Here is a 27,784-nt window from a genome sequence, read left to right as displayed (position 1 = left end):
CATGGTTACTTATGCAAAAATACTCCTAAAATTGACTCACAGTTGAATCTAAGATGGTGAAAATCGGTTGAATCATCTTCGAATAGAGCTACAGACATAATTTGCACTTTTTTGTCCTGAAATTCCGGAACCGAAAGTGAGATCCAAATGAAATTCAGGAACTTTGTATGGAATCGTAACAACTTTCATTTGAATCTTAGTTTGTGAAAATCGGTCCAGCCACCTCTTAGAAAATTGAAAGATAATGTTTGTCACGCACACACACAGATATTTGCTTAATTCGTCGAACTGAATCGAATGGTATATGACCTCGGTTGAAAAGTCGATTTTCGCAGTGATAGCATAACCTTTATATGTATATGAGAAAGAAAGAACTTTATTACTTTGCTTATCACCGATTAATAATGATTACTACACTGATTGCTTTTTTACTTCAATAAAACCTGGTACTTCTGAATTAGGTCTCACTACATTTCTGTTTTGGAAATCATCGAAATTATATAAAGCATCCGGTCCAAAGGAAAATTAGATCCCAAAATTCGAGAGGCAAAATTCTTCACTAACACATTAGCCAACAGAACTAGCTCACTAGGTCAAAACCATGCGCATCTTCTACGCATGCTAGATCTTTGGGTAGTTATATTATATACTGATATACTACAATCAGAACATGAATATGTGTCCAACATATTTCTACTACTTATTGCATCATGATCATGATATTTCCGGTACATCAAGGAAAGTTGCAAAAAGCAACTCACTTCATTTGAAAAATCGAGGCATGCATCACTAGTTCTAAACCAAGAAAGTATTCAAACGCTAATTGGCATTTTAGTCGCTTCAATGCCAACTTTGACGCATGGGCTTTAATGCCAACATCGACGAAAATGCTTTTTTGGGGCTAGTGTGTATTCCGAATTAATTTTGAATGCTGATCGATTTACAACAGATATGTTATCAGATTGCTGATAAAGAGGTTGAATAATTTGTGGTGCTCATGAGAAGCTAATTTACCGCTTTATAAATGCTTTTTTTGGAATCGGGGTACGGTAAAAATGATGAAATTTTGGATCAGTTTCTTTAAACAATTTAAATAACTAAGTTTTGATCACATTTCATAATTTCGATAACTGGGTTTGTTTTGCATTCTGTTTCACATTCATCTACAATAGAAGCTTCCAAAACTAGTCGTATGAACAACATGGTTATCTCAGCTATCGTTACGCGAATCATAGCAACAAATCCAATCAATATCAAATATAAAACTAAAATCTAATGACTAGTTTGTGTTGAACCAATGGGTCTATCGTAACAGCAAATACTGCTCCGAGAGTACTTCGAAGCACTCAATCTTACCGGTTCGGCCGATTAGGCAACCAACCATTCGATCGAACTAGCAAATAAAAAGCAGCAAGAAATCCCACGAAAAAATCAAACGGCCAACCTACAGCCAACAGACGTAACCGCGACTCGGCCGAATCGGAAGCAAAACCACTAATTCAAATATTTACCTTATTCGACCCGGAGCTTGCGCTGACTTCATGCACAAATCCAACGGTAATTGAATCCGTCGTCGTGGTGGCGATACTGAAAATCCTCAAGAGTACAAAACAAAAAAAAAACCATGCAGCGACTCTCGGCTGCAGCACACTTTCAAGTTCACTGCCACATATGAAAACAGAACGAGACACAAGAACTTGAGCTCCTAACTGAAACACAGCACTATTCGACAGCAACTTCTTTCTTGGTCTCAAAATACTTTTGGTTCGGAATGCAAACTCGAGCCCGTCGTTTCACTTGAACCAATTGACGAACTTTGATCTCCTCTTTCGGGGTTTGCAGTTTCACTAACCTCTTGGTCCCGGTTCCAACCGGCTGCACACCGCTTCGTGAGACACTCGGGGTTCAGCTTTCTTTCCGTATTTCTTTTTTTGTTTCAATCCACTAACGATCGTTGTTGTTGTTTTTATTGCCCGGAGACAGTCTCAAGATAGCAAGTTCACAGCACGAACTGATGATAATGAAACACCATCGGAACAAATCCGATCAGGATTTGAATCAAAATTACTAACCCGTTTGTTTTTCCCTAGACTGAAACGTGACTGCTACCGTTCATCATCGGTAGCCTTAGCACGTGTTTTATCAAATCGAGATACTAAGAAAACTGTCTCCTATTGTTGGAACGGAAATTGATAACCAAAAGACTGTTCAATAAGCTGCGCAATTTAGATGAACTCACTTGTCTTCACCAAAACAAAATAAAAACAAACATGCGTCAAACTGGGTTCGCGTAGCTTGGTTTCGCAAGATGCAAATTCGGACTTAATCTTTCACCTCTCAGCGATACGCACCAGCACAAACATTTGAACTTCTTGGGTCCGCCGCAAATTGAAATTCACAATGGCTTTCTTCGACGAAGCCCAAAGTACTAGCCGCGGCACGATCAGAAACAGACCGAAACCAAACGGGGCCCAAGGGAAAATGGTAAACCGAGCAGTTGCGGTGAACGCAATAACCGTGCACTAGAAAGGAGCGCTCTGCGATCTGCGGCCTCGGAATCGTTTCGTTGATATTTTTTTCCACCTTCAAGATACGATTCTCACTTAATTCACTCGCTTCAATTTCAATTCACCGGTTATGTGTTTTTATGTTTGCTCCTACAATCATCCACTTCAAGTTGCGGTCTGTATGGGCTGCCCGCCAACGCGAAACTGACTTCGCGAAGAAAACATTAAACTTACGGGCCGAGGTTCGACAAAAAAAAACTAAAAGCCACACTGACTGTTGTAAATATGTATGCATATCGTACTCGAGTGGGCCGATCATGCTGCTGCGCTCTCTCTATCTCTCAGTAAAGCCTCTCATACTCGCAGGCACACCCGATTGAAGCAGCAGAAGAAAAAAAACAACACACATCACATCATGCGTGGTGCGCAAAATTGCAACTTACGCGACGACATGCAATGGGCTAAGCAACCGTGTTCGTCGCTTAACAGCATTTAGGTCTCCCGACCAGACTGAGTAGCCCATTCGCCACCAGTGTGAGTGGTCGTCCTCGTCGCCATCGTCGTCGTCGTCGTCGTCGTCGTCATCGTCCTCATCATCACATACAACAACTCGTTAAGGTTGCATTCACCAGCTCGAATCGAGTGGGCTATCCTGATTGCAGAACACGAGGGTTGTAGTTTGACTGTGAACACACAGATTCATAAGCCAGTGACATTAGCCAGTAAGACCGGGAGCTTTAACCCGGTGTATTTGTTCAATCCGCTACTAAACGGTTTGACGGCGGCACCGATCGCGGACGGTGGTGGCGCGGTAAAAGGAGGGATTCGGTTAGCCGGTTCTTCGAGCCAAATTCACGAGATTCACGAGCACGTTCCGGCTTCGGTAAATTAGTGCTGAAAAATAGTATGACGACTGTGGCTTAAGCGAGATTTTGCTTCGGTATCTCAAAAGGATTTTGTTTTGTTAGCTTTGTTGACATTTTGGCCTTGTGACCATCGGTCCCTCGGATCAGCAAACTTTAGCACTATATGCAACCGGTCAGGAAACGGAACCAAGTACTTTGGGTTCTGAAAAGATTTGTTTTACTCTTAAATCTTTGATGCCTGTTTGGTTTACGAATTGTATTTGAAATTTTCAATTTTGGAAAAGTCGCAAAAATTTCAATTTTGGAAAGTTCGCAAAATTTTCAATTTTGGAAAGTTCGCAAAAACGTAAGCACTGTTCAGCAATAGATTTTTTTTAAAGAAATTGGCACATTTTGGTTCAAATAGAAATCAACAATAACCTTGGTAGCAAGCCCAATCTCTTTCAGCGTCAACCAAAGTTTTCGGTATACTCTTTTAGAAGAAGATAAACAACCGGCCAAATTGCTGAAAAGAATAAGTACAAAAATATTTTCTCAGGGACCATTTACTCGATTTTCGTAAACCAAGATTCAAATGAAAGATATCATTGTCTCAGAGCTGGCTTTTGAATTTTATTTGGACTCCAGCTCCTGAGTAATGAGATGAATTGAATAAAAATATTAAAATTAGTCCGCTCCATGTTCTCATAGACCGCTCAACAGATTGGAATAAACGTAACTATGAATCAAAGTACTCACAGTACCATAGTACCGGCTATTAAATTCTGTCCAGATCCGATATCCGGTTCCGGCGTAACGGGAAAGAACGTGCAAAGAAATTTAAAAAGGTGCACACGAATTTCTCGTTCTCATCGGCTTGTTGTTCAATATTGTCCGGATCTGACATCCGGTTCCGAGATAACCAGGTCGAAAACTAATGGAACAATTTCCCATACATTTTAGATTTAAATGAAACGACCCACTGTTTGCTGTTGAATACTACCCACACAATTCGAAAAAGTTTTGTTATTTTTCATCTTTTAAGATGCGCATAAATGGAGTATCGCATTTCACTCAGATTTATATTCAAGAACATGTAAAATTGTGTGATTTGAAAATTGCACGAGTTTGAAATCGAATGAAAAACTACAAGGATTAGCCTCATGGGGTTGTTCGAGCCATTGATGTGGAACAAGGCAACCAAAATTTCTGATGATCTACAATCAAAAAGTTCAAACAATCCGAACCAACACCGAACATCATTTGTCTTGATTTGCATTTGTTTTATAACCGACGAAATTACACCATTATCCCAAATGCATGCAATTATATCTTTGTACATACTTGCGATTTCGATGATTAAGCTTCTCTTCGCCAAGCTTGTGTTCAAGTTTTTTATGCAAGCACTTTTTTTAGCGTTAAGTATCTCTATTATTCTGCGATTTCGGTTGAAGCGATAAACTATTTCTCATTATCAATCGAGATCATCTAATATAAATTAGAAATTAATCTTAAGCATTCAAAATTTATCCAGTGGTAGTTGTCAATTTCTCATGGGGAAACGATATGACATGAAATTCCGAGCTTGCATGACACAAGATCAGAGAATACCAATTAAGGGCTGAGGCCAGTGTGTTTTAGGGCGTTTTAAAGGGTTATTTTCACGCTTGAAATCTGATTTTCTCAGAAGAATATAAAAAAACCCAACTGACAATCTCTTAGAGAAATAGTTTAGATTATTCTGTGAAAATTTCAGAATGATTGTTTGACTTTAGCGGTCGGGAAAACCTTTTTTCTGAAGGAAGAATTGCATAGCTAAAAACGGCAACATTCAACTTGTTCATTGAATATCTCGCCTTCAAAAGCATGGATCAAAAATCTATCCTGACAATGTCTAGACAATATAATTTAGATGCGATTGGTGCATAAAAACATACATGTTGTCGCGATAAAAATTAAGTGAATGTTATTTTTGTAATGGTAAGTCCATTTCTATGGCGGCACCATTTCTTTCTGCTCTTGTATCCTGGTAACGTAACAAAACATGAGAGAGTAATAAAATTGGCTCAGCAAGGCTGCCAAACAAGCGGTAGCTTCATTGGATTTTATGTGATGTAGTCAAACTTGTGACCGAAAATATCAAAACTTTCTTGGCCACCCGGCCACATCGAGAGTCTTTTTACACATTTACGAGATAGCATGGAGAGAAATGTAATACGCACAGTGAGCCACACGATTTTACGCTAACAACTGGCCTCAGCCCTTAAAGCTTCAAATCGTTTATGTCTTGCACTCTAGCAACAACCTACCTCTAGCATACTACGAGTAGGACTGAAACGTTAACTTTAATTTCGCTTCTATTTGTAGATTCGCGTGCTTCCAACAGCTTCGCTTTTGCATCGATTGACCAATCAGAGCGATGCTCTCTCTTTGATATATCGCTTACTCCTTCAAAACCGTCGTCTATGACAGGGAAATCCGGTATGCCAAAGATTTTTAGCAGTCAAATAAGACACTGCTCGCTACTAATCAAAATTTCAATCATATATAAATGAAAATACGTGGCTTGATACACTCAAATCGAAACATAGAAATATTTCCTATCAAATGATGAAATAATATTAATGATTGATACAAAATAGACTGAGCTGTAAGTGTTTAAAATCTGACCACATTTCTACGTGTAGTTTTTCTTGAGCTTCTGATTTGCACCACTACATAGAAAATAAAGATGTGTTCCACATCAAATAGTTAAATATATTATGAACGTAATCCAATAATTCATTGTGACAATCCATTATCGAATATTTTTATGAAATCAGACATCCCTGCAAGCAGCTGATCGGTGTTCACAAACGAGGGGAAACCAACTAGTAAAATAAGGGGTGTACCGATAGTAAATAGTTCGTGCAGTACAATATAGGTGGAACTAGTGCATCATGAAAAATTATTTTTATAAGAATTTTCTCATACTGTCATGTCTGTTAGTCTGTGATATGATGGTATAATTGACGTAACCGACAAAACACGTTATTTTTTACCGCTCTAATATATATATGAGGGTGCGAATATTTTGGGATCCCCTCTAATTTCATAAGGCGGTAGTGCTCAAAGGTTTGAGCACTTCGGAAAAAAGTCCCCCTAATAAATTTGAACTGAATCAGATATGGGTAATGGGCAAGGATGGCTTTTATCGTATCAAAGAACGCTCACTCGCAACTCTTCCACGATTGAATCAGTGTCATCAAAGAGAAACGGAAATCATCGCAACAACAAAAAAAACCGGCATGGTGCATTTAACATAGAATAGACACCACTGCGAGAGCGAATTTTTCTTGGTGAACCGTCTGAGAATCAACGGCTAGCACGCTGCTGTGGGGATTCTCTCTGAAGCAACAAACGGTCGCTTATTCTCGTTTCGCGATCCGATTCTTTATGGGCAGTGGATAATTGCTATTGAATTATTTTACTATTGCCGCTTATTCTAACTATGTGCATATAACCTTTGTATAATTTGTGTCTATGAAAATGTATATGAATGCTCCACACAAGGATTCTGAAATATTGCAACCTAGTATGAGAATCATCAAGTCGAATCATCGATTCGATTTTCTGCGATAATTGTCAACTTGCGATTCTCTCTTGGTAAATTCCACACAGCGGCGATCATTATCAGACTGAATTTTTTTTAAGGGCCATGAAATACTCAGAGTATGAAGTGGAGCGAAGAAATGTAGAAAAATTCTCTCGAGGTGAGGTTGTTTTTTGATGCCAAAAGTCTTAGAATTGCATGAAACGTCGAGATTTAATGTCATCTCCAAAAAATATTTTTTGTTTGAGAAATGATGCCGAGTATGTGACATAAACACTGAAGCATGCTTTTGTGAACTACTCGAATCTATCTGAATTATTTGGTGTCAAAAATGAGCCCAAAATGAGTGCAAAATATTATTCAATAAAAAGATAACAAAAATGCATGAGACTGTTATGAAGAAAGAGAAAGGCATTATCACACCACTAAATAGATTAAGAAGGGTTTTTTTCTGTGGCACTTAGTGGCACTTAGTGAGTGGTTTTCGACAATATCGTAAGAGGCACGAGGGCAAACTGATGTCAAACTTGTATTATTGGAAACTTATAACTTCAACATTTTCTGCCAGACAGTTTCGAAAAAAATTCAATATAATTTGTTTTGAAAACTACAATAATATTTTGTTTGTATTGAACATCACTAACATTCATTTCGTATCCACCGTTGTTCAGCCCTATAAATGTTTAACCATTTTTTAATCGTTATACCCACAGTTCTCTGCCGTTCAATCCAACGATCGCTCTCAATAAAAAATATATTGCCATCCGACCTCATCGCAAATATCTTTCCTTCATTAAATAATCTAAAAGAGCCGTCTGTACTATGCTTTACACATCCTTGAAAAGGTTACAGCTCCTCGTACCGGCTCGTTTCAAGTACCTGAGAATGATAAATATCCCAGTTACCCATAATTTAGCACAAAGCTACGAGCCGATCCTTTGTAAATGTTCACCTCCCTGTATCAATATGTAAATATTATCCAACAATTGCCAATATTTTGCTACCCTTCTATGAAATGCCACTGCCACAAGACGATGCCGGACCGGTGCGAGCCGCACCGTAGCCCTGGTAGCGTAGAACGCGTCTTGACCCTGATACTACCAGGTATTTTATTCAACCGGAAGATAAACACGCAACGCGTCAGAGCTTTTCTGGCTTTCGCGTGCTCTCGTCGAATAAAGTACTCGGTAGATAGGTGCAATTATACCCGGACGTAGCGCCAGGTTGATTACGACTCTCTTCGTCGCTTACCAAAACACTGCCAAGGTATGAAGCGAGCACCGGAGCCACCTTTATGAACATGTCACGTCCAATGTAATTTACGAATCCGCAACAGAGACCCTCTGCTGTACCTACTTGCTGGGCAAATGTGTAGGTACTATCGATACTACTAGCCGGATGGTACTCTGAAACTCTGGCCTATTCTACCCTGATTGCGTGTGAGGGAAGCGTCTTCCGTGCTCGTGCCCCAAAACAAGTCCAACGAGTTATTATTAATCAATCGGTCGCTACGTCATCAGCAAGAGCACTTGGGGTACCGCAGACGCGGTCAGCCCAAAAATGGCGAAACATTAGATCATTGCGAACTTGGGATGTGGTGCGCTATGTGCGGTTTTTTTTATTAGATAGCTCATGCCATGGACACTACTTTTGTTTGTTTGAGTTCGTTGTATGACATTTACTTGATAGTACTGTTAGGACAATCTCATGTCAACTAGCGAAATGTTGGTCGCATTTTTACAATACGTACATGTTTAGTTGTGATGGTGTTTTGACTGTAAAATGAGCAAGATAAATGAGCTGTAAATTAGGGATCTATTATGCATGTCCAAATTGATTCCAAAGCACGATAAACACGCCATGTCTATAATATGTCCTATACTGTCACCGTACTAATGACTTCCGGAAACAATACTGTTCTAAGTGATCATTTAACCTTTGAGAAACCAAATTGGGCTAAAGGGAGTGTACTTTTGTGCGCAGATATGATCACGCTTTTGCTTATAATATTTACTTATGGCGTTGTCACGGTTGACTAGATGAAATCGTTGTTTTCTTCTCTCCTCACCTCTCCTGTTTTTAACTCAACGATTTACTCATGCTAAATGTAGTCGTAAATTATCTCTTATAGATATTCAACAGTAACCGCGACTGTTGACCACAGACTGTTATACGTGCCTTCGCTGATGGCAGGCTGAATAGCGGCCTAAACTTCTACGATCAACCATATGAAACTCATACGAGATAAGTTGCATTAGCATTAGCGAAACGTGATTGAAATTTTTAGTTTCGGAATATTCCCGCGACCTTCAATAAGGTGGCGAAAACTTCCGGTAGCATGAACATGAACTTGAGACCTCAGCGCGGTTCTGCCGAATATGGCAAGCGCTAACAGGAGATTTTCATTGTTAAGATCTATCGGTAATTTGACCGTAATCATCCGCCATAAGAGTCAGTAATTTAAGGAAGTAAATATCACATGTCATGGGATAATCGTGGCCTGGTGCTTGAGAAGACGTTAGTCAATTCGGTAATAACGTGTAAGAAGGGCACATCGCAGACTTGACTTCTGTCGACGAGCTCACATTAAGTGAGTAATGTAATTTTCGTTCTACATAGCCGGGTGACTATCGAGGTTTAATAGGTCCATGTCCCATAAACCGCTTCTCCATATTATCAGCGAATTGAATGAACGAGAGATAGGGTAACAGAGGTATTTTGGCCCGCTTTAGGATCGATTTTATTTTGGCCCACTTTGTAAAAATATCCACCAAATGTTTTAATATCTTTGAAAAATCCTTCCGCAATAGGTAATTTAATGTGATTAGCTTCAAACTGATGCAACATGGGTTACCTAAGATCGATTGAATCCATATAGTTTGTTAGGTGGGCCAAAATATATGAAGTGGCCAAAATACCTCTGTTACCCTACCGACTAGAAAAACCTTTCTGCTAGGAAAAGACTTTCCCATAGAAATGAGCGTAAAATTGACATGAGTCGCGGGAACATAAGGAAAAGCCCTCGACCCACAATATGGTACAACCTGAAAAAGCGCTCATTGTTGTTAACTAATTATTCGATTATCGGCTCGCATGTAACAAGATTCAATTACGGAAAGACGAGCTAACGTTGCCGTGGCAACCGTTAATCAATTCTGTTGTAGATGTAATGAGATGTGGCTTACCCATGGAGCTCTAACAAGGCAGTGAGGTTCATGGATATGTCTGTGAAATCGTTAATTTACATAGTCACAATAGACGAAGAGTTTTGTCGGAGTTTCATGCCAGGTATTTGACTACAACTGACATATTATTATAGCCTCAAAATTTATCGGATGTCGTATGATCACGTAACAGATTCTTTCATTAAAAAGGTGACAATTCTCAAGGTAGGAGTTTCGGAGTTAAGGGATTAGGAGCTGTCCATAAAAGACGTCACGCTTTTTTGGCAATTTTTGACTATATTTTTTATAGACTCTATTTATCGTGATTTGTATTTGTTTCGTAGCCGACGAAATTACATCTATAGCCAAAATGTATACAATTAAATGTTTGTACATGCTTACGATTCGGATATCGATATTTAAGCTTCTCTTCATCAAGCTTGTGTTCAAGTTTTGTATGCACGCAGTTATTTTTATAGCGTTTCTCTACCATTACTACCATTTTGCTATTTCGGTTGAAGCGATAAAATATTTCTCATTATCAATCGAGTTCATCTTATATAAATTAGAAATTAGTCAGTCTTATGCACTCAAAATTTACCCTGGGGTAGTTGTCAATTTCTCAGGCGAAACGACATAACATGGGATTTCATCCAATCTTGCATAACACAAGATCAGAGCATACCAATGAAAGCTTCAAATCGTTTATGGCACTTTTTGTCTTGCTGTGTAGCAACAACCTACCTCTAGCAAGCTATGCATAAGACTGAAACGTTAGCTATAATTTTGCTTATATTTATAGCTTCGCGTGCTTCCAACAGCTTCGCTTTTGCTTCGATTGACCAATCAGAGCGCTGCATTCCCTTTGATATATCGCTTACTCCTTCAAAACCGTCGACTATGGCAGGGAAATCCGGTATACCGGAGATTTTTTGCAGCCAAAATAGGACACTGCTAGCTATTAATCAACATTTCAATGATATAAAAATTAAAAATACATGGCTATGAACATTCAAATCAATACGTATTAATAATTGATAAAAAATTTACTGAGCTGTAATTGTTCAAAACCTGACCACATTTCTACGTGTATTTTTCTTGAGTTTCTAGTTTGCACCGCTATATAGAAAACAAAAATGTGTTCCACATTAAAAAAATATTTCACACCACAAAGTGATTAGAGCGACAAAAGACTGTTTTACTTCCAGCTGGTTGAAGCTGATGATAATGTTTATGATGATTTTGATTAAACTCAATAAAACGCTTTTCAACATGAATTCAATTTATGGAAGTAACAGGAGCACAGGGTTTGAGCACACAGCAGGCGCTGCGTTTGAAAGGCGTGTTTGAATTGACTCCTCCCGGGTAGATGTGGATAGTGAACGAAAATCAAAATAATAACAAATTTTACCATACTATCTTGTCTTGATGTTCCTGTGCTGTCAAAGCAATACTTCATATTTTCTTGATATTTAATCGAAGGAATCTTCTTGATAGATTAGACAAAATCTATTTAGAATCAATATTTGTTATCATAGGCTATTTCGTTATTGATGAGGCGTACCAATTTCATCGAGTACTATTGATCCACTGGTTCCTTTTTCAAATGGAATACAATTGAATATACTGCATCAGAATAAGATAAGAGAAATTCTTATGATATACTATTCTCAAATTTATAATACAAACGAATGTTGTTTACTGTCCGACGTTTCGGCCTTTGATGTAGGCCTTTTTCAAGAAAAATTGGAAAATTTTATTGTGTTACATTGACAAAAACATAGAGCGTTGAACAAATAATACAATGTAAAAAACTTACTAAAGTCTATCGTTTATAGTCAAAATATGTTTGCATAAATCACGTACAGTGTCACAATGCAAACAAAATATTTGTTATGCAGTCAATAGTAAGAATTGTTTTAAATAATTTCTGATTCAGTATTTATGTAAATGACCATTTTCTCGTAGTATCTTAAAGCATGTTCTAAAATTGACCAGACAACGTAGCGTCAGACTTCGACATATTTTGACTATAAAAGATAGACTTTAGTAAGTTTTTTACATTGTATTATTTGTTCAACGCTCTATGTTTTTGTCAATGTAACACAATAAAATTTTCCAGTTTTCCTTGAAAAAGGCCTACATCAAAGGCCGAAACGTCGGACAGTAAACAACATTCGTTATCACCCCAGTCGATATCAAGTATAACCTATTCTCAATGCTAGAAAATCAAATTACTGGAAAATTCGTCTTCTATAAATGTTTTGCTCTTGCTTTGATGTTACAATGGCAGAATTTTATATTTTGTTGCTATTTCTCATGCAGACTTTGCAATGATTTTTGATATTTTAATGTTATTTTCTACCATTGAGATGTTTGGTTTTTAATAATTGGTTTGCAAATCACTTCTACCCGGGCTGTTACTTCTGTGTATGATATTCAAGCTAAACAGGGTAAATTAATCAGCTGCATGCCATGCTTTATGATTGAACATGTTTTTTCTTACCATTATAATTATTGATAATCACAACATATATGTTAATGAAATTTTCTGGTTTTATTGATATTACTCCGCCAACATGGTATTGCTGAATGAATTTTAAATACATAAAAAAGTATGAAATTTCAATGCGACCGACCAAACACACTTTTTGAAATTCTTTCATTCTTTGTGTGGTTTACATTCCACATCTGCTTACTACCTATCATCAGATATCCGAAAGTTAAAAAATCCATAATTCCAAGCAATTGGTGCACCCAAACTCATATACATTGACTAAAATTGTCAATTGACAACTTAAGTTAAACCGTTTGAAGGCATCTTTTTTCACTCATATTAGGCAAAATTTATTAATTTCGCTTATTTACTCACCTCTCCGTGCCCTTTTGCTGATCACAACAGAAATGATTTCCTGCATCATTCATTTCCGAATTTACAAGAAGAAGCTTCAACATCAATAAATACACGTTTTCCTATAGAATCTAAATGTTTATTGCGGAGATTTTTTCAGGAAATAGGGCAAAGCAGTAACATAATTAGGTATTTCAAAAAATGCGCTCATTGAAAATATTGGACGTCACATACCAACAATCCTTTCCCCTTCCCCCTGTCACAAAAGGTCACGTTTTGTGAAACACCTGCCTCCCTCTCGCGGTGTGACGTCTTTTATGGACAGCCCCTTATACCACTGTAGAAAAAAAAGAGAAGGACTTTTTCGGGGAATTATTTTGGGATCCAAAAAATGGAATAATCCGAATTTTGTATAAAGCACTTTTTAATGTTTACATTTAAGTACAAAAAAATGATCAGTTTTAAAAATTGAAAAAAGTGCTGCATTTTGACGGCCGAAAATTCAGCTCCTGCAATTTTCGATCTAGAACAAAAAACAAAACATTTTCTAATTTCATATTACTGTGTGTATAGAGGTACGTAGGGGTTTTTTTAATTAAATGGCAGCCCTTTGAATATAAAACCGCATTTTTTCATCACAAAATTGTTAATAAAAAAAAATATTCACAATTTTCAAAAACCCCTACATACCTCTGTGGAGATTTACTTGACTTGTGTTTCCGGCCAGCTCAAAAAACGTGGTTCTGAGATGAACGCGTTTAAAGTTTGCGGTGCTGTAAGATCGTATCTCATATTTACATGCCATGAATCGGCAATGCCTGGACCATACAATTCGCCTTTGTTGTCGATATCCTCCTCTTGTTGGGCCTTCCTTAAGTCGATTCACTCACTATTCACTCGTGTCGCACCTGCAGAGAAGGATGACGCGCGCGAACACAAAAGGCGCTCGGAGTATAAGGTTGATGTCATGGTGAGCGCGGAACGCGGACCGAAGCGAAGCGATTCAATGCGATGTACTGTTTTCGCATCGCAATAACTCTGACAGGTTTGCTTTGATCAAATGCAACTAGCTCGCACGCGCGCCTCGACGCGATCGCGTGACGCTTTCACTCTGACATCAACCTAATAGTAGGAGTGTCGCGGTAAAACTCGAAGTTAAGACGTCTAGAAATTTTTCCCTCTTTTCATCTTTTGGAATATTATTTTTAAGATCATACATCACCTTTTGCAATGAAAAAAAAATTCTGATTTTTTGAAAATTCTACAGTGGTACTTTCGTTGAGGTTTTTAACGTGTGAGCAAATCGTTCATCATTATTGCGGTAAACTTTCGAGTAAATTTCAAAAAAGATTGGATTTCCTTAAGCTTTTAGTTTTGGTGTAACGACACCAGGAATGTACCATTAACAGTCAGTAAAAACCACTACTGTACACAAAAAACTATAGAGTTGTATACAAGATACGACTGAGCACAATGACAATAAAAATGAAACAATTTTTAGGTTCACTTAATAAATACAAATTTTTAATTATGGTGGATGCATTTAACTATAAACTTATTCTAGTCAAAGTGCATAGATTGTTAGCGAATAAGAAAATTGTCGACTAGATTCTTTGTTAATAATTGATTCTTTTTCCAGAAATTCGTATATGACTGACAACTGATTCTATTATCTACTGGATTTAGCTATGACAATTAGAAAATCATTTGCTTCCGCGATACTGTGATTATTGTCTGTAAATCTACTTTTTTGTTTAAAAGATAATTTTTATTCAGGCCTATTTGCGTACAAGCTTTACGTGGCCGATTGAGATGAGTTTTTAGATATTTTTTTTTTGTATTGGATCTCGTTGTCACCCTTTTTCTAGGGGGAGAGGAGCTTCCATTTCCCTCCTGCGAGGATTGAGGGGCAGTTTATTCGTAGTTCATCTCGTCATCCATTGCCGCATCGGTGGTATTGTTGTTGATTTCGTTGCTAGTTGCTATAAATGCGCCTTGTTGTACTTTTTTTTTGTAATAAAATTTTTATTCTAGCCTTTTTGCGTAAAAGCTTTACGTGACCGATTGGCTTACATTTTTGTTACTTAAATTTTTTTTGCTATTGAATTTTTTAGGGAGAGATGAGTTTCCATTTCCATCCAACGAGGATCGGGGGTCACTTCGTCCGCGGCTTATCTCATCATCCATTGCTTCATCGTCGGTGTTGTGTATTATTTCCGTTTTCTTTTCGTTGTCCTTGTTGATCGTAGTCTTGGGCTCGTTGAGAATTGCTGTAGATGCGCCTTGTTGTACATTGGTTGCAGTTGCTGGTTGGTTGGAGGGTAAGTTGTTAACTGCAGCTGGTGTACTTTGTTCTATAGGGGATACTGATGGTTTCGTTGAAGGGGATGCTTCATTGTTGTTGGTGGCTGTCACAGGTGTACTGGGGTTGCTCGGGGTTGGTGTGAATGAAGCACCGTTGTCCTTTGGTGTGGTTGTCTCCTTGTCCAGTTTATCACATGGCTTACCGTAGTGAACAGCTTATTGGCAATAGTGACATGTGGCCATCTGATTGTTATAGGTAACAAGTGATTCGCACGGAATTCTTGTATCTTGACCGAAAATCACATAAGAAGGTATAGGCCTCTTCAAGTGTATGCGTAACAAACGTACGCCATTTAGAATACCGGGCAAAAAGCTCTTCCACTTTTCTTTTTCGAAAGAGAGAATCTCTCCGTATTGGGACATAGTTTTACGAATAATTGTACTTGGTTTCTTCTGTCCCGAACGTAAGCGGTTTTGTTTTATCGACTGGCTTGTATGAGATGTGAAAGCGAACTGTAAACCTACTTGTCTTTAAATCGGGAATCAGCGTACGTCCAAACTTATTAATTTTATAAACATTGATTCGATTCATTAGAAGATTGCAATGGTTCTGTATATGCGAGTCTGTACAACTTATTTATATTAAATCTGGGAAGTCGTCTTAAAATAACTTTAACAATTTTTTTCTGAATCTATTGAAGCGTTTTATTCCTGGTAGTCTGAATATCCTCTATGTGATCCCCGCAAGTAAGATTTTCATCGATTAGGTCGATTAGGTTACATGATTATGGTTTAGTGTAATAATAGTAGCTATGTGCTTATGGTGACAGATAGTTCTGTTTTTTCCACATACTAATGCCGCATTATGACAGCAAATAATCGCTAATTTGGCTTTTCGATCACACTTGAAACAGGATTAAGGTTGATTTTGGCAAAACATATGGCCATTCATAGATAATGCTTATTTATGGGTGGTGTGCATTCTGAAAGCTGAATCTTGATTGATTTACAACAGATGAACTTTCAAATTGCAGATATTGAGTTATAAGCATTTTTGGTGCTTATAAAAGGCTATTGCCATTATTACTGCTTACTGGTTACCTGGGTGTGATTATCTTTATAAGACTACTTCGAACTGAATCCATTTGCATACCACCGCACAGTGATGCCTCTCCATACAAAAGTTGGCAAAAACCATAATTACGTCGATAAACGTCAGCTGGATGATTTTTTATGAATAATTTAAGGCATCTGAATATATTTCCATCATCATAATGTATGAAAAAATATTTGATCTACCTAAAAGTGACATGATACCGTTTGCTATGGACCGGAAAATGACAACTTTTTTAATAAATCAACTTGTGTATTTTATTTTATTTCGTTATTGATTATGAGCTTTCACTACTGTTTCAAATCATGATTAAACCTGTGTGGAAATGTATACACTGAGAAAAAAACATTTTCCTTATATCTTGAAAACACCAATTTTCTCCAGAAGGGCTTATTTTAATATTTTTATTTCATGAAGATGCAAGACTCCATGTTTCCAAAGTTATAAAAGCTTTTATTTTGTAATCGCTGCAATGAAAAGTTCTGCCCCGATTGCCATTTGCTTCAATCCATGACGCATAACTTGTTAGGTCAGTTTCAAAAACTACGACACCACCAAAAATTGGATGTATTCGTTTGTCGAATCTGAGGAAAAGGAATTTTTCAAACGTAGTATCCGAGTGTTACCAGAAAGTGGTACATAACGATGGACTATACTTTGAAAAACGGTACTGCAATGATACTCTAACTAAAAATCATGAAACTTAGCAGAAAAAACGCTACTAATTTACTCCAACGCCTGATATATTATAAATAAATTTATATAACGACATTTATATAGTTGTTTTATGTTATCAGATGTACAACGTTGCTTCCGCCGTTTTTTTTCCAAAATTTAAAGCTTTATTGCGAAAAAGTGCTTACAGATGTATTATTCAAAGTATTGTCCGTTGTTAGCGACAACTTTCTCCCATCATTCCGGCAATTTTCGGATCCCGGCTCGACAAAAAGGCGACCTCTTTTGACACTATCCATGAAGCAATCCATTTTTCCTACTCTTCGAAGGATTGAAAATGTTGATTTGCCAGGCCGTGTGCCACCGAACGGACTAGGTGGAAGTCAGAAGGGGCGACATCTGAGGAATACGGCGGGTGGGGTAAGACTTCCTATTTCAGCGTTTCCAGGTACTTTTTAACCACTTTTGCGACGTGAGGCCGAGAATTGTCGTGTTGGAGGATGACTGTGTCATGTCGCTCTTGATATTGTGGCCGCTTTTCTTTTAGCGCGCGACTAAGACGCATCAGGCGCATGTGATGGTTTCACCCGGCTTTAAGAGCTCGTAGTAAATCACACCGAGCTGATCCCACCAAATACAAATCATAACCTTGGGGCCGTGAATATTCGGTTTTGCCTCCGACGAAGTAGTATGCCCGGGCTTTCCCCATGATTTTCTGCGTTTAGGATTATCGTATCGAACCCACTTTTCATCACCGGTTACGATTCGATGTAAAAACCCCTTACGATTTTGTCTTTGAAGCAGTTGTTGCTCGCATGCACTCGATGTCCCTCGGTTTCAACTCGTACGGCACCCAGTTTCCTTCGCTCTGAATTATGCCCAGGGCCTTGAGACGTTTTGAAATAGCTTGCTGACTCACTACAAACGATTCGGCAAGCTCTTTTGGGTTTGGAACGAATCTTCATCAAGCAATGCTTCTAGTTGTTCATATTTGAATGTTTTTTCTCTTCCACCACCATGTTTGTCTTCGACATCGAAATCACCATTTTTAAAACGTTGAAACACCTCCCGACACGTTCTTTTACTCAGAGCAGCATCACCGTAAGTTTCTGAGAGCATTCGATGCGCTTAGGCTGCATTTTTTTTTTCGAATTATAACAGAAAAGTAAACATAAACAGACATTTTCGAGCGTGAATAATATGAAAACAAGAACAACTGTCACTGAAACGGCGATGACAATTCGTTAGGTACTGTACACACTCACTTCAAAGGCATTATCATCTATGTATTTTGACCAGCCTCAGCCGGTACAGCCATCTATCGGAAAACGGCGGAAGCAAAGTTGTACACCTGATATGTATGTTATAAATGTTCCGATTTTATTTATCATATAGTCGTTTATTTAAATTTTACTCGCACCGACATCATTTACAAAAGTATAGCCCTTGTCTTTGTGATTTATACTGTCGACCCCGCCAACAATTGAAAATAACCTTTAAAGTGCAGAGATGTGCAGGATCGCATGGTGGTTTTTGAAAAGTAGAGAAAAAATGCTATAAAATCAAATACTTTTGAACAGTGGCAGCCCTTTCCTACCTATATAGAACTCTAATCGCAAAACAACATCATTGCGTCATATATTTTGTATGGAAGGATGAAAAGAAAGTTTAAAATACCCTATCTTTGGATATGGAGAGATTATTTCTTATTCAAAAATGTTTATACAGGGTGATTTTTTAAGAGCTTGAGAACTTTTTTAAACAATAAAACGCATAAAATTTGCAAAATCTCATCGGTTCTTTATTTTAAACGTTAGATTGGTACATGACATTTACTTTTTGAAGATAATTTCATTTAAATGTTGACCGCGGCTGCGTCTTAGGTGGTCCATTCGGAAAGTCCAATTTTGGGCAACTTTTTCGAGCATTTCGACCGGAATAGCCCGAATTTCTTCGGAAATGTTATCTTCCAAAGCTGGAATAGTTACTGGCTTATTTCTGTAGACTTTAGACTTGACGTAGCCCCACAAAAAATAGTCTAAAGGCGTCAAATCGCATGATCTTGGTGGCCAACTTACCGGTCCATTTCTTGAGATGAATTGTTCTCCGAAGTTTTCCCTCAAAATGGCCATAGAATCGCGAGCTGTGTGGCATGTAGCGCCATCTTGTTGAAACCACATGTCAACCAAGTTCAGTTCTTCCATTTTTGGCAACAAAAAGTTTGTTAGCATCGAACGATAGCGATCGCCATTCACTGTAACGTTGCGTCCAACAGCATCTTTGAAAAAATACGGTCCAATGATTCCACCAGCGTACAAACCACACCAAACAGTGCATTTTTCGGGATGCATGGGCAGTTCTTGAACGGCTTCTGGTTGCTCTTCACTCCAAATGCGGCAATTTTGCTTATTTACGTAGCCATTCAACCAGAAATGAGCCTCATCGCTGAACAAAATTTGTCGATAAAAAAGCGGATTTTCTGCCAACTTTTCTAGGGCCCATTCACTGATTTGCAAGCGTTGCTCGTTAGTAAGTCTATTCATGATGAAATGTCAGAGCATACTGAGCAAATAATAATGCATGAAAATCATAACCTCAAAAAATCTGAGCAAATACTAATGCATGAAAATCCTAACCTCAAAAAAATCACCTTTTACTTTAAACTGTAATCCTTCACTTATCTGAGAACTCAAAAAAATTGATACAGTGCCGGAAAAAGATAAATTTATTTTTTGGATTTCTGTCACCTTGGCATCACTGTGCACCGTTTCGCTTGTAAATAGAGATTCCAGTATACACACGACCCCGCCGACAAACTAATAGAGAACCAAACAGCTAATTGGTATTAAATATATCCAAATGATCACGGTGTCCAACAGACGAAAAATGACATCCACATTCGCACACAGACCAAAGTGACTATCCAGCGAGAAAATGGATGTTACTACAGTGGAAATTGTGGCATAGCGAAGGTTAATACTGTGCATAACGAAGCGATAATTTTCCAACCCTGCGCCTTTAGCCGTAGATTTACGAATTTCTGTCCATACTACGGATCTAAGAATGAACTTGTTGAAATCTACGGATTTTGCATGATTTCACCAGAAAATCTTTTCTCCTGGTATTTGCGGAAAATATTAAAATCGTTCGTTGTTCTGCTGACAACATCCAATAAGCCATCTGTCAACATGCACATTCTGGGTGATTAGGCGCTCATTGAGCGTTAGTCGTAACAGTAATCTAAAAGGAAATGTTTTATCTATCGTCAGCTGCTAAAATCTATATTCTTCAAAGTGGTTATTGTCAAAGGGCTTAAGGCCTGAGGACAGTGAGTTGCGTATAGATTTTGAATCTTCCTCCCTAACTGCCTAGATTCCCTTTGCGTCTGTGTGTTTAGGAACCTTGTTGAGTAGATTTGATTTCTCTCCTTCCCTCTTCTTTTCCCGAACCAGAGCTTAAAATTGTCACGCATTCTCAATGAAAGAATGCAATCCGCAACAGCCTCATTTTCAATATTTTACTGTCTTATTCGTAAATGACCGACAGCAGAACAAACGAAGAGAGACGAAGCATTCTCATTTCTCATTGATACAAAAAGAGAGTATAATTGCCAACGTCACTCTTTCCTCTATGACAAGACGAATTTCAATTCACATTCTTTCATCGATGTATTGAAAATCTGTGACGCTTGGCTATAAAAAGTAACTCAGGTATGACAAATCGAAGTAATTACATCCCAGAACCTTTTTGGAAACCAACCATAGTAACTCTGTAGGGAAAAAAAATATTTCTACCCCCCAAACTTATGCTAGGCTCACATAACCGTTTTAGGTTGAATTTACGTTTCGTCTTTGACTCATCAGTGCGTAGCAGTTTATGTTGAACTAACGGCTCAACATAAATCGCTAGGCAGACGTAAAATTAATGCTATTTGCACTTCGGTGTAACAGCAATAGTGTTTTGTAAATAGCGTAAAATGAACGAGAAATCAAATAAAAAACAAATTCATAGCATAGTCGAACGTAGCGACGTATCATTGAAAACCTATTAATACAGGTGACATTCGGTTTACTGCGTTATCAAACGAAACAGTTCTGTTAAATCGGAAAATCAGACGCTAACCATTAATCACTAGAAATACTGAAATATAGTTCAAGTTTTTACTGTATCACTTAAGAGACAATTTTGTAGCTAGTGTAAAACTAAAAAAAAAATTCGTAAGAATTCAGCCGGTTTGGATAGTAAATGGTAAACGACCTTTACTTTTATTTTCTGATATACCAGATCATAAATGACCCATGACACGTCTCGCTTTTCCGCACTTTATCTTCACATTATTGCTCTTCCTTGGGTACTATGGCTCTATAATTTTCATGTTCGTTCTCTTCTTACAATCTGTAGTTAGTTGATATCGTTAAATAACCGAATTAAAAAAATTCTGACTGACCAGAGTAAATAAAAAAGTAAAAAGGAAGAAATAATGTTCATTGGTGAAAAAAAGAAAATGTTTACTATGTTAAAACTTTTGAAATCCAGTTGAGCGTATGCCCAGAGCGCGTGAACCAAACGAAGGTTCAGATTTTCTTCGAATACAGAAAGAATTGAAGAATAATTATATTTCTTTTTGGAATTTACTACTAATTAGGTTAGTTGACAAAATTTGAGAAATTCCGATAGGTTGGAACAAGATTACTACCAACGTTACATATTATTGAGCAGTGACTAAAGAAGTAACTGCATAGCAATGGTAAAACTTTAGGCGCATTGACTCAATTCAAGGTAGAAGTGAACTTAGAACATAAGTTTGGGCGTTCAGTGGCTTAGAAATTGGTTGAGGTTTTAACTATTCTTTGAATATTTATATAAATGATCAAAGACTTTGGAAAACGACGATCGAATTATTTGATTAATGTTTATGTGCGACGGTGCGCTTATATGAACGATGAGAAGTACATCAAAGAAACTTTACTTGGATCGAGACGTTTCGATTATCTGTGGAGATACTGCTACAAATCTTTTCACCTCAAAATCTAAGCCTAAATAAATCTCCACATCATCGAGTAAAACTAATAAACGAACAGAAAACTTTCCTCTAATTGAAATGTTTCAACAGATGTTCTCACCCTCACATCTTTTAACATCAATCTGTCTTGAATTCACAAATTCAAATTCGACTAGTCAGTGCAAAGCAGTTCAAATTGAACAACTGGTGCTCCATAACAACTACTACTTGATTGTCACTATTCACTTTGCATTGCTTTGCACTGACGAGCCGAAGACGAAACGCAAAGAAGATAGAAATTAAAACGGTTATATCTCCGTAGCGCAAAACGGTGACTCGTAATCAATCCCCTGAATAACCATAAACCAATTTGTTGAACCAGCACATTACCAAGAGACAGAACAGGCATGATTAATAAATTATGAATTTGTTTTTGGATCTCGACCTTATCTTTCCTACCAACTTACTGTTCCTTGCTATTGAGAATCCAAGCTAGAAATGTTTGCTACCAATTTGATTTGCATGTACCTCACTTTGCATGAGCTGTCAGTTCCACTTTTCTTTCGTATACTCAACGCCACGACGACTAGCATTCGAAATGGAGCATGGGCCTGTCAATCAGTGGCCAGTGAAGGCACTGCTACGGTGAGATCCCAGCTGACTATTTGGCCGATGATGTAATTTTCAACTCTACACGTTCAATTTCATTTTCACTCATTTCGCAGTCGGCTGTGAAGTTTCACCGATAAAATGCCGGCAGGTGGGAAAAAAGATGTTTGAAAAGAGGAAACGTGTTTTTGATTTCTGTACTAGAGGCGGAAGGCGCTTTTTTCCATTCCACTAGCGGCCGCGTTATACGAATTCTTTGTAAACCACGCATGACTTGACCGGCTCACATCGACGATCGCCAGAAGGAGGTAACCGACGGTGATACATTTCCGACATTAGTCGTGCCGAAACCTGTCGGGTGGATATTTTGGTCATCTAATAAAAATGATGATCTAATTACACCCAGCAGCAGCTGTTTCGTTTCTCCGCAAGCTACTTTAGGTTTGTTTGAAGATTAGACCATGAGTTGGTTTTCAGTCATTGGTTTTCGAATAGTATAAAATTCATTTACGAACATCAATCTAATGCAGCATCCAAGATATTTTGGATTCAAACTTAATTTTTCATATTGAATTTAAAAAGCTTTAGCTTCAGTCGCAATTATTATGTATTCGGCTCAATTGGTCTATTAAATATGAACGGTTATTTTATACTGCCTGACGTTTTGACTACTGGGTATGATCTTTTTCAAGGGAAAAGCGACGAGGAACGATAAGAACAATATTTCCCCTAAAAAAGATCATAACAAGTGGTCGAAACGTCGAGTAGTATAAAACAGCCATTCTCATTTAATAGACCGACTAAACCGAATACATAATAATAGCGATTTACTAATAAGGTCAATTTATCCTACTTTTAGCTTTAGCTGTAGCATAATTCCCTTTACCCTTTACCCTTTACCCTTTACCCTTTACCCTTTACCCTTTACCCTTTACCCTTTACCCTTTACCCTTTACCCTTTACCCTTTACCCTTTACCCTTTACCCTTTACCCTTTACTCTTTACCCTTTACCCTTTACCCTTTACCCTTTACCCTTCTCGAATCAATGCATGCTAAATCATAATTATTATGTTGATGACCAACGAAAACATTTTTTTTAAATATATTTCAAATTGAAAATATTTGCTCAGGATTTAACAGGTTTAGGACTGAATATTACAAGATAGTAAAATGTCTTATTATTCTGAGTGATTACCATATCATGTCAACATAACATTGAAGCACTGTTTAGTTCGGCGGAGGAACATTGCGTAGAATATTTTTCTTTTGAATTTGTTTTAAAACCAACCAAATAAATTTACCCATGGTGATTTTTCTCTTAGAAGTATCCGTTCTCGGAATATCTAGATATGAAATTCAAAGCACTACCATTTTTGTTGAATTTGTAGTATTAACAAGTTATAGGTAATTGAACACTTCGTTTACACACTAAAAAGATTGAATTTTACAGATGACTTAATCCTGCATGCGATGTAATTCATAAAGACCTAATTTATCAAATGACCGAAAATTTCATTTGTAATGATTTAATGTTAGATTAGCTTAAATTTTACTAGTTTCGACTAAAACTTGCATTCTGTTAGCAGGTGCGACTGTATGAATTTAAATGCTTCTTTTACCAACCAAGCAAATGCATGTTTCTGTGGCTCAGTCGATTAACAGATGTATTTTGCAATTCAATGATTCTCGGTTCAAGTCGCGATGGTCGCTATTAGTATTCATTTTTGCCTTTCTCTATAGAAAAGTATTAGAATTGCTGGAAAAACCGACTTTCGAACGGAGCCTCGGAGACCCATAGCGTTATATACCATTCGACTCAGTTCGACGAGATCGGAAAATGTCTGTGTGTGCACTTTTCGAAGCTATTTTTACCGCTCAATTTTCTCAGAGATGGCTGAGCCGATTTTAACAAACTTGAGCTCGTTCGAAAGCTACTGTCGGGCCATTGATCAAGTTCAAAGATCAAATGGCTATGAATTTTGGTTCCGGAGATATGATTGTATAAGTGACGTAACCGACCGTAAAGCGCTAGTGCTCAAAAGTTTAAGCACCTCGAAAAATGTCCTCATGCAAAATTTGAGCTAAATCGGACATGCGTAAGGGGTGCTGCCGGGCGGTTAAGGTTTGAAAATTTTCGATGTTGAAAAAGCACCATACTCCCCCCAGTACATGAAATTTCCAAAATCGAAATTTTTTTTTGGTGCCGAAACTCTTAAAACTGCATGAAACGTCGAGATTTAGTGTCATCTCAAAAAAAAAATTTTTGAAAAAATCAACTTTCTTTTTGAGTCCCAAAAAGCCGATTTTTTCAAAAAAAAATTTTTTCGAAATGACACTAAATCTCGACGTTTCATGCAATTCTAAGACTTTTGACATCAAAAATTTTTTTTCGATTTCGAAAATTTCATGTACCCCCCATGTTTCAGGTGATTTTTCAAGATATATGAAAATTCCACTAAGTGGACTAATAAGGGTTTTAGATTCGCATCACTGTTCTCGTACAAATAGGCAACGCAAATGTCAAGCACTAGTTTGGAAAAATGATGCTGACTGTGTGACTTAAACACTGAAGCATGCTTTTGTGAACTACTCGAATCAATCTGAATTAATTGGTGTCAAGAATGAGCCAAAATTAGTGTCAAAATTTTTTTCATAAAATGATAGAAAATTCATGAGACTGCTTTGAAGAAAGTGAAAGGCATTATCACACCACTAGATGGATTAAGAAGGGTTTTTTTTATTTCAATGAATTTCATGTCATGAAATTTTAAACACAATCATAAATATTCTTCCACGTAAATTTGCGTGAACTGCGACGCTCCATTTATGTGTATCTAATAAGACGAAAATCACAGGATTTTTTCGAAGTGTGCGGTTTGAGTCTCATAATTTAAACAATTGAAGCACAATATCATTTCTGATATCTCTGATGACATTGAATGCTAACTGGCAATTCACCTATCTGCACGTTCCACTGATTATTTGTAGATTTTTTTCAACTGTGAAAGAATAACGATAGTGATATGAAGTGCTGCATAGCGAATAAGGATATTAAAACAAAATAAAATAAAGGCAAATGGGTTTTCAGTATCCAGTCTGAGTCATAAAGACAAATTTTATTCACATGCATCGCAACATTTGATCAATTTCGATACTGGTTGAATTCAATCTTATCGACCCGGTTTCGGTAATGTCATACTCAAATCTGGACACAAAGGTCTGCCAGCAGGCGAATCGTGAATATCGGATAACAAAATTGTTCAACCATAAGAACTGTGTGGCCGTACTCTTTCTGTTCCATTTTCCTTACTGGCTCCATCAACGCCGCATGACAGAATAACCGCAGCAGTAATTTTGCATCAAAGTTAGGTGATCCATGCAAAAATCTTTATTTCGTTCATTTTCCATTCCATTTATCTTCAACGGTTAGGTTCCAGTAGCAATATAATTTCACGTTAACTGTTGGGCGAATGCAGTTTAAGTGCAGATCGCGGCTTTCACGATTTTCGCCTTCCCATTTTGGGACAGACTGACACGGGGCAACTAGAGCGTATCGATTGGAAACTACCTTGAACCAGTCGAAGGGGGACTCGCGGCAGCCAGAATATACCGAGCTTAACCACCACAGCGCCTTTGGTTATGCTGTTCAGTATCTTTCACTCTCACGCCCTGACCCGGAAAAAAAGAGTTCAGTTATGACAATCGCTGGATCAGATGTGATCTCGAGAGCAGGGACCGTCTACGAAACTGTGCTTCATAAGCAACTGCTGTCCTAATTCGTCAATGTAACCCGACCAAAACCAGATAACCAAATTCAACGTAACGGTAACAAGACATATGATAAACATATTGTGAACCAAAAGTTTGAGAATGAAAATCAGCATCTTTTTGTTGCGTTGTGGCGATGGTCTCGGTAAAATTCGCAAAGCTATCACATTGTGTAGTAAGAGTTGATTAGGAAATAGAGTTTTTTTACTACACACTTCGAAAAAAAAAATTTACGAGCCAAGACATATAATATAGTGAGATTGGAAAATTCCATGTACTGAAATTTTTTGAAAGAAAAAAATACTGATACTGATACGCGTCGACCTGAACCGAGAATCATTGGATCACAGAGTACGTCCGTTTTTTGACTAAGCCACAAGAGCACACAACTGCTTGGCTGTTAAATGATGTATATAAATTCATTCAGTCGCACTTGCTAGCCGAATGCAAATCACAAAATTCATGCTAATCCAACATTAAGTCATTGCAAATCAAATTTTCCGTCATATGACCAATTAGGTCTTTATGAATTGCATCGTAAGAGGGAAATGTTAGTGCAGAAAAACATTACATACACACATACACACATACACAAACATACATACACAGACATTTTGGTTACTCGACGATCTGAGTGGAATGGTATATGACACTCGGCCCTCCGGCCCTCGGTTCAAAAGTCGGTTTGCACAGTGATTGCATAACCTTTCTGTATGAGAAAGGCAAAAAAGTTTCTTAGTTTTGTGATTCTATATCGTAGACTTCTTTTCGTTTCCGAGCATATCCTTGAGTCGGAACAAGAAATTTCTTGTGATAAAGTGGGGTTAAGTTAATGTTAAGTTGGTACAATATCTTGTTTTGCTGTTGTACCGCAATTCAGAGAATATATAATTTACGTGTGAAAAAGACCTACATATTTGATAAATAATTCTCAATAAATTTTGACAACTTCCAACAAAATTTGAAAATTTTTTAATGAATCTTTTGAGAAAATGCAAGTAGATTTCGGATGTTGTATAATATTTATAAAATATTCAATTGAAGATAATTTAAACATATTTTAATTTAATCACAGTATTCTATATTTCAATTTCGTTGTGATATTGTTTTGGCATTGGAAATAGTTCATTTTGATATTACTCTATTCATGCGGGTAATAATTTTAGGTATTCAGTTCAGTTTCTTTAGTTCTTATTTCTACTTAATGAATACCGTATAATATTCTTTTGCTATACGGAGACATACATTGGTATGAATTTTTTTTTAAATAACTATTTATTGGAATATGAGTTAAAATTAAATTATTATGATTTAAATTGGGTGTTCAGCCACAAGTGGTGACTTTTCAGCCC

At 37.4% G+C, this 27,784-nt stretch overlaps 1 protein-coding gene across 6 annotated transcripts in view; it reads right to left on the bottom strand.

Annotated features, from left to right (window-relative positions):
• LOC131430992 (serine-rich adhesin for platelets) overlaps positions 1–27,784 on the bottom strand; it is a 371,249-nt gene that overhangs the window by 299,081 nt on the left and 44,384 nt on the right. For 4 of the 6 annotated variants that reach the window (XR_009229615.1, XR_009229617.1, XR_009229620.1 and 1 more), the window contains exon 1: positions 1,512–2,423. The exons of the other annotated variants lie outside the window; for them this stretch is intronic. The gene's annotated coding sequence lies outside the window, so the exon portion shown is untranslated. Of the gene's footprint in view, positions 1–1,511; positions 2,424–27,784 lie in introns of those variants that run through there. 6 annotated transcript variants of the gene reach the window in all.

Source organism: Malaya genurostris, chromosome 2, assembly GCF_030247185.1.
Source record: "Malaya genurostris strain Urasoe2022 chromosome 2, Malgen_1.1, whole genome shotgun sequence".
NCBI classification, from domain to species: Eukaryota; Metazoa; Arthropoda; class Insecta; order Diptera; family Culicidae; genus Malaya; species Malaya genurostris.
Note: the sequence above shows the minus strand (reverse complement) of the source record. Positions and strands in the feature narration are given on the sequence as shown.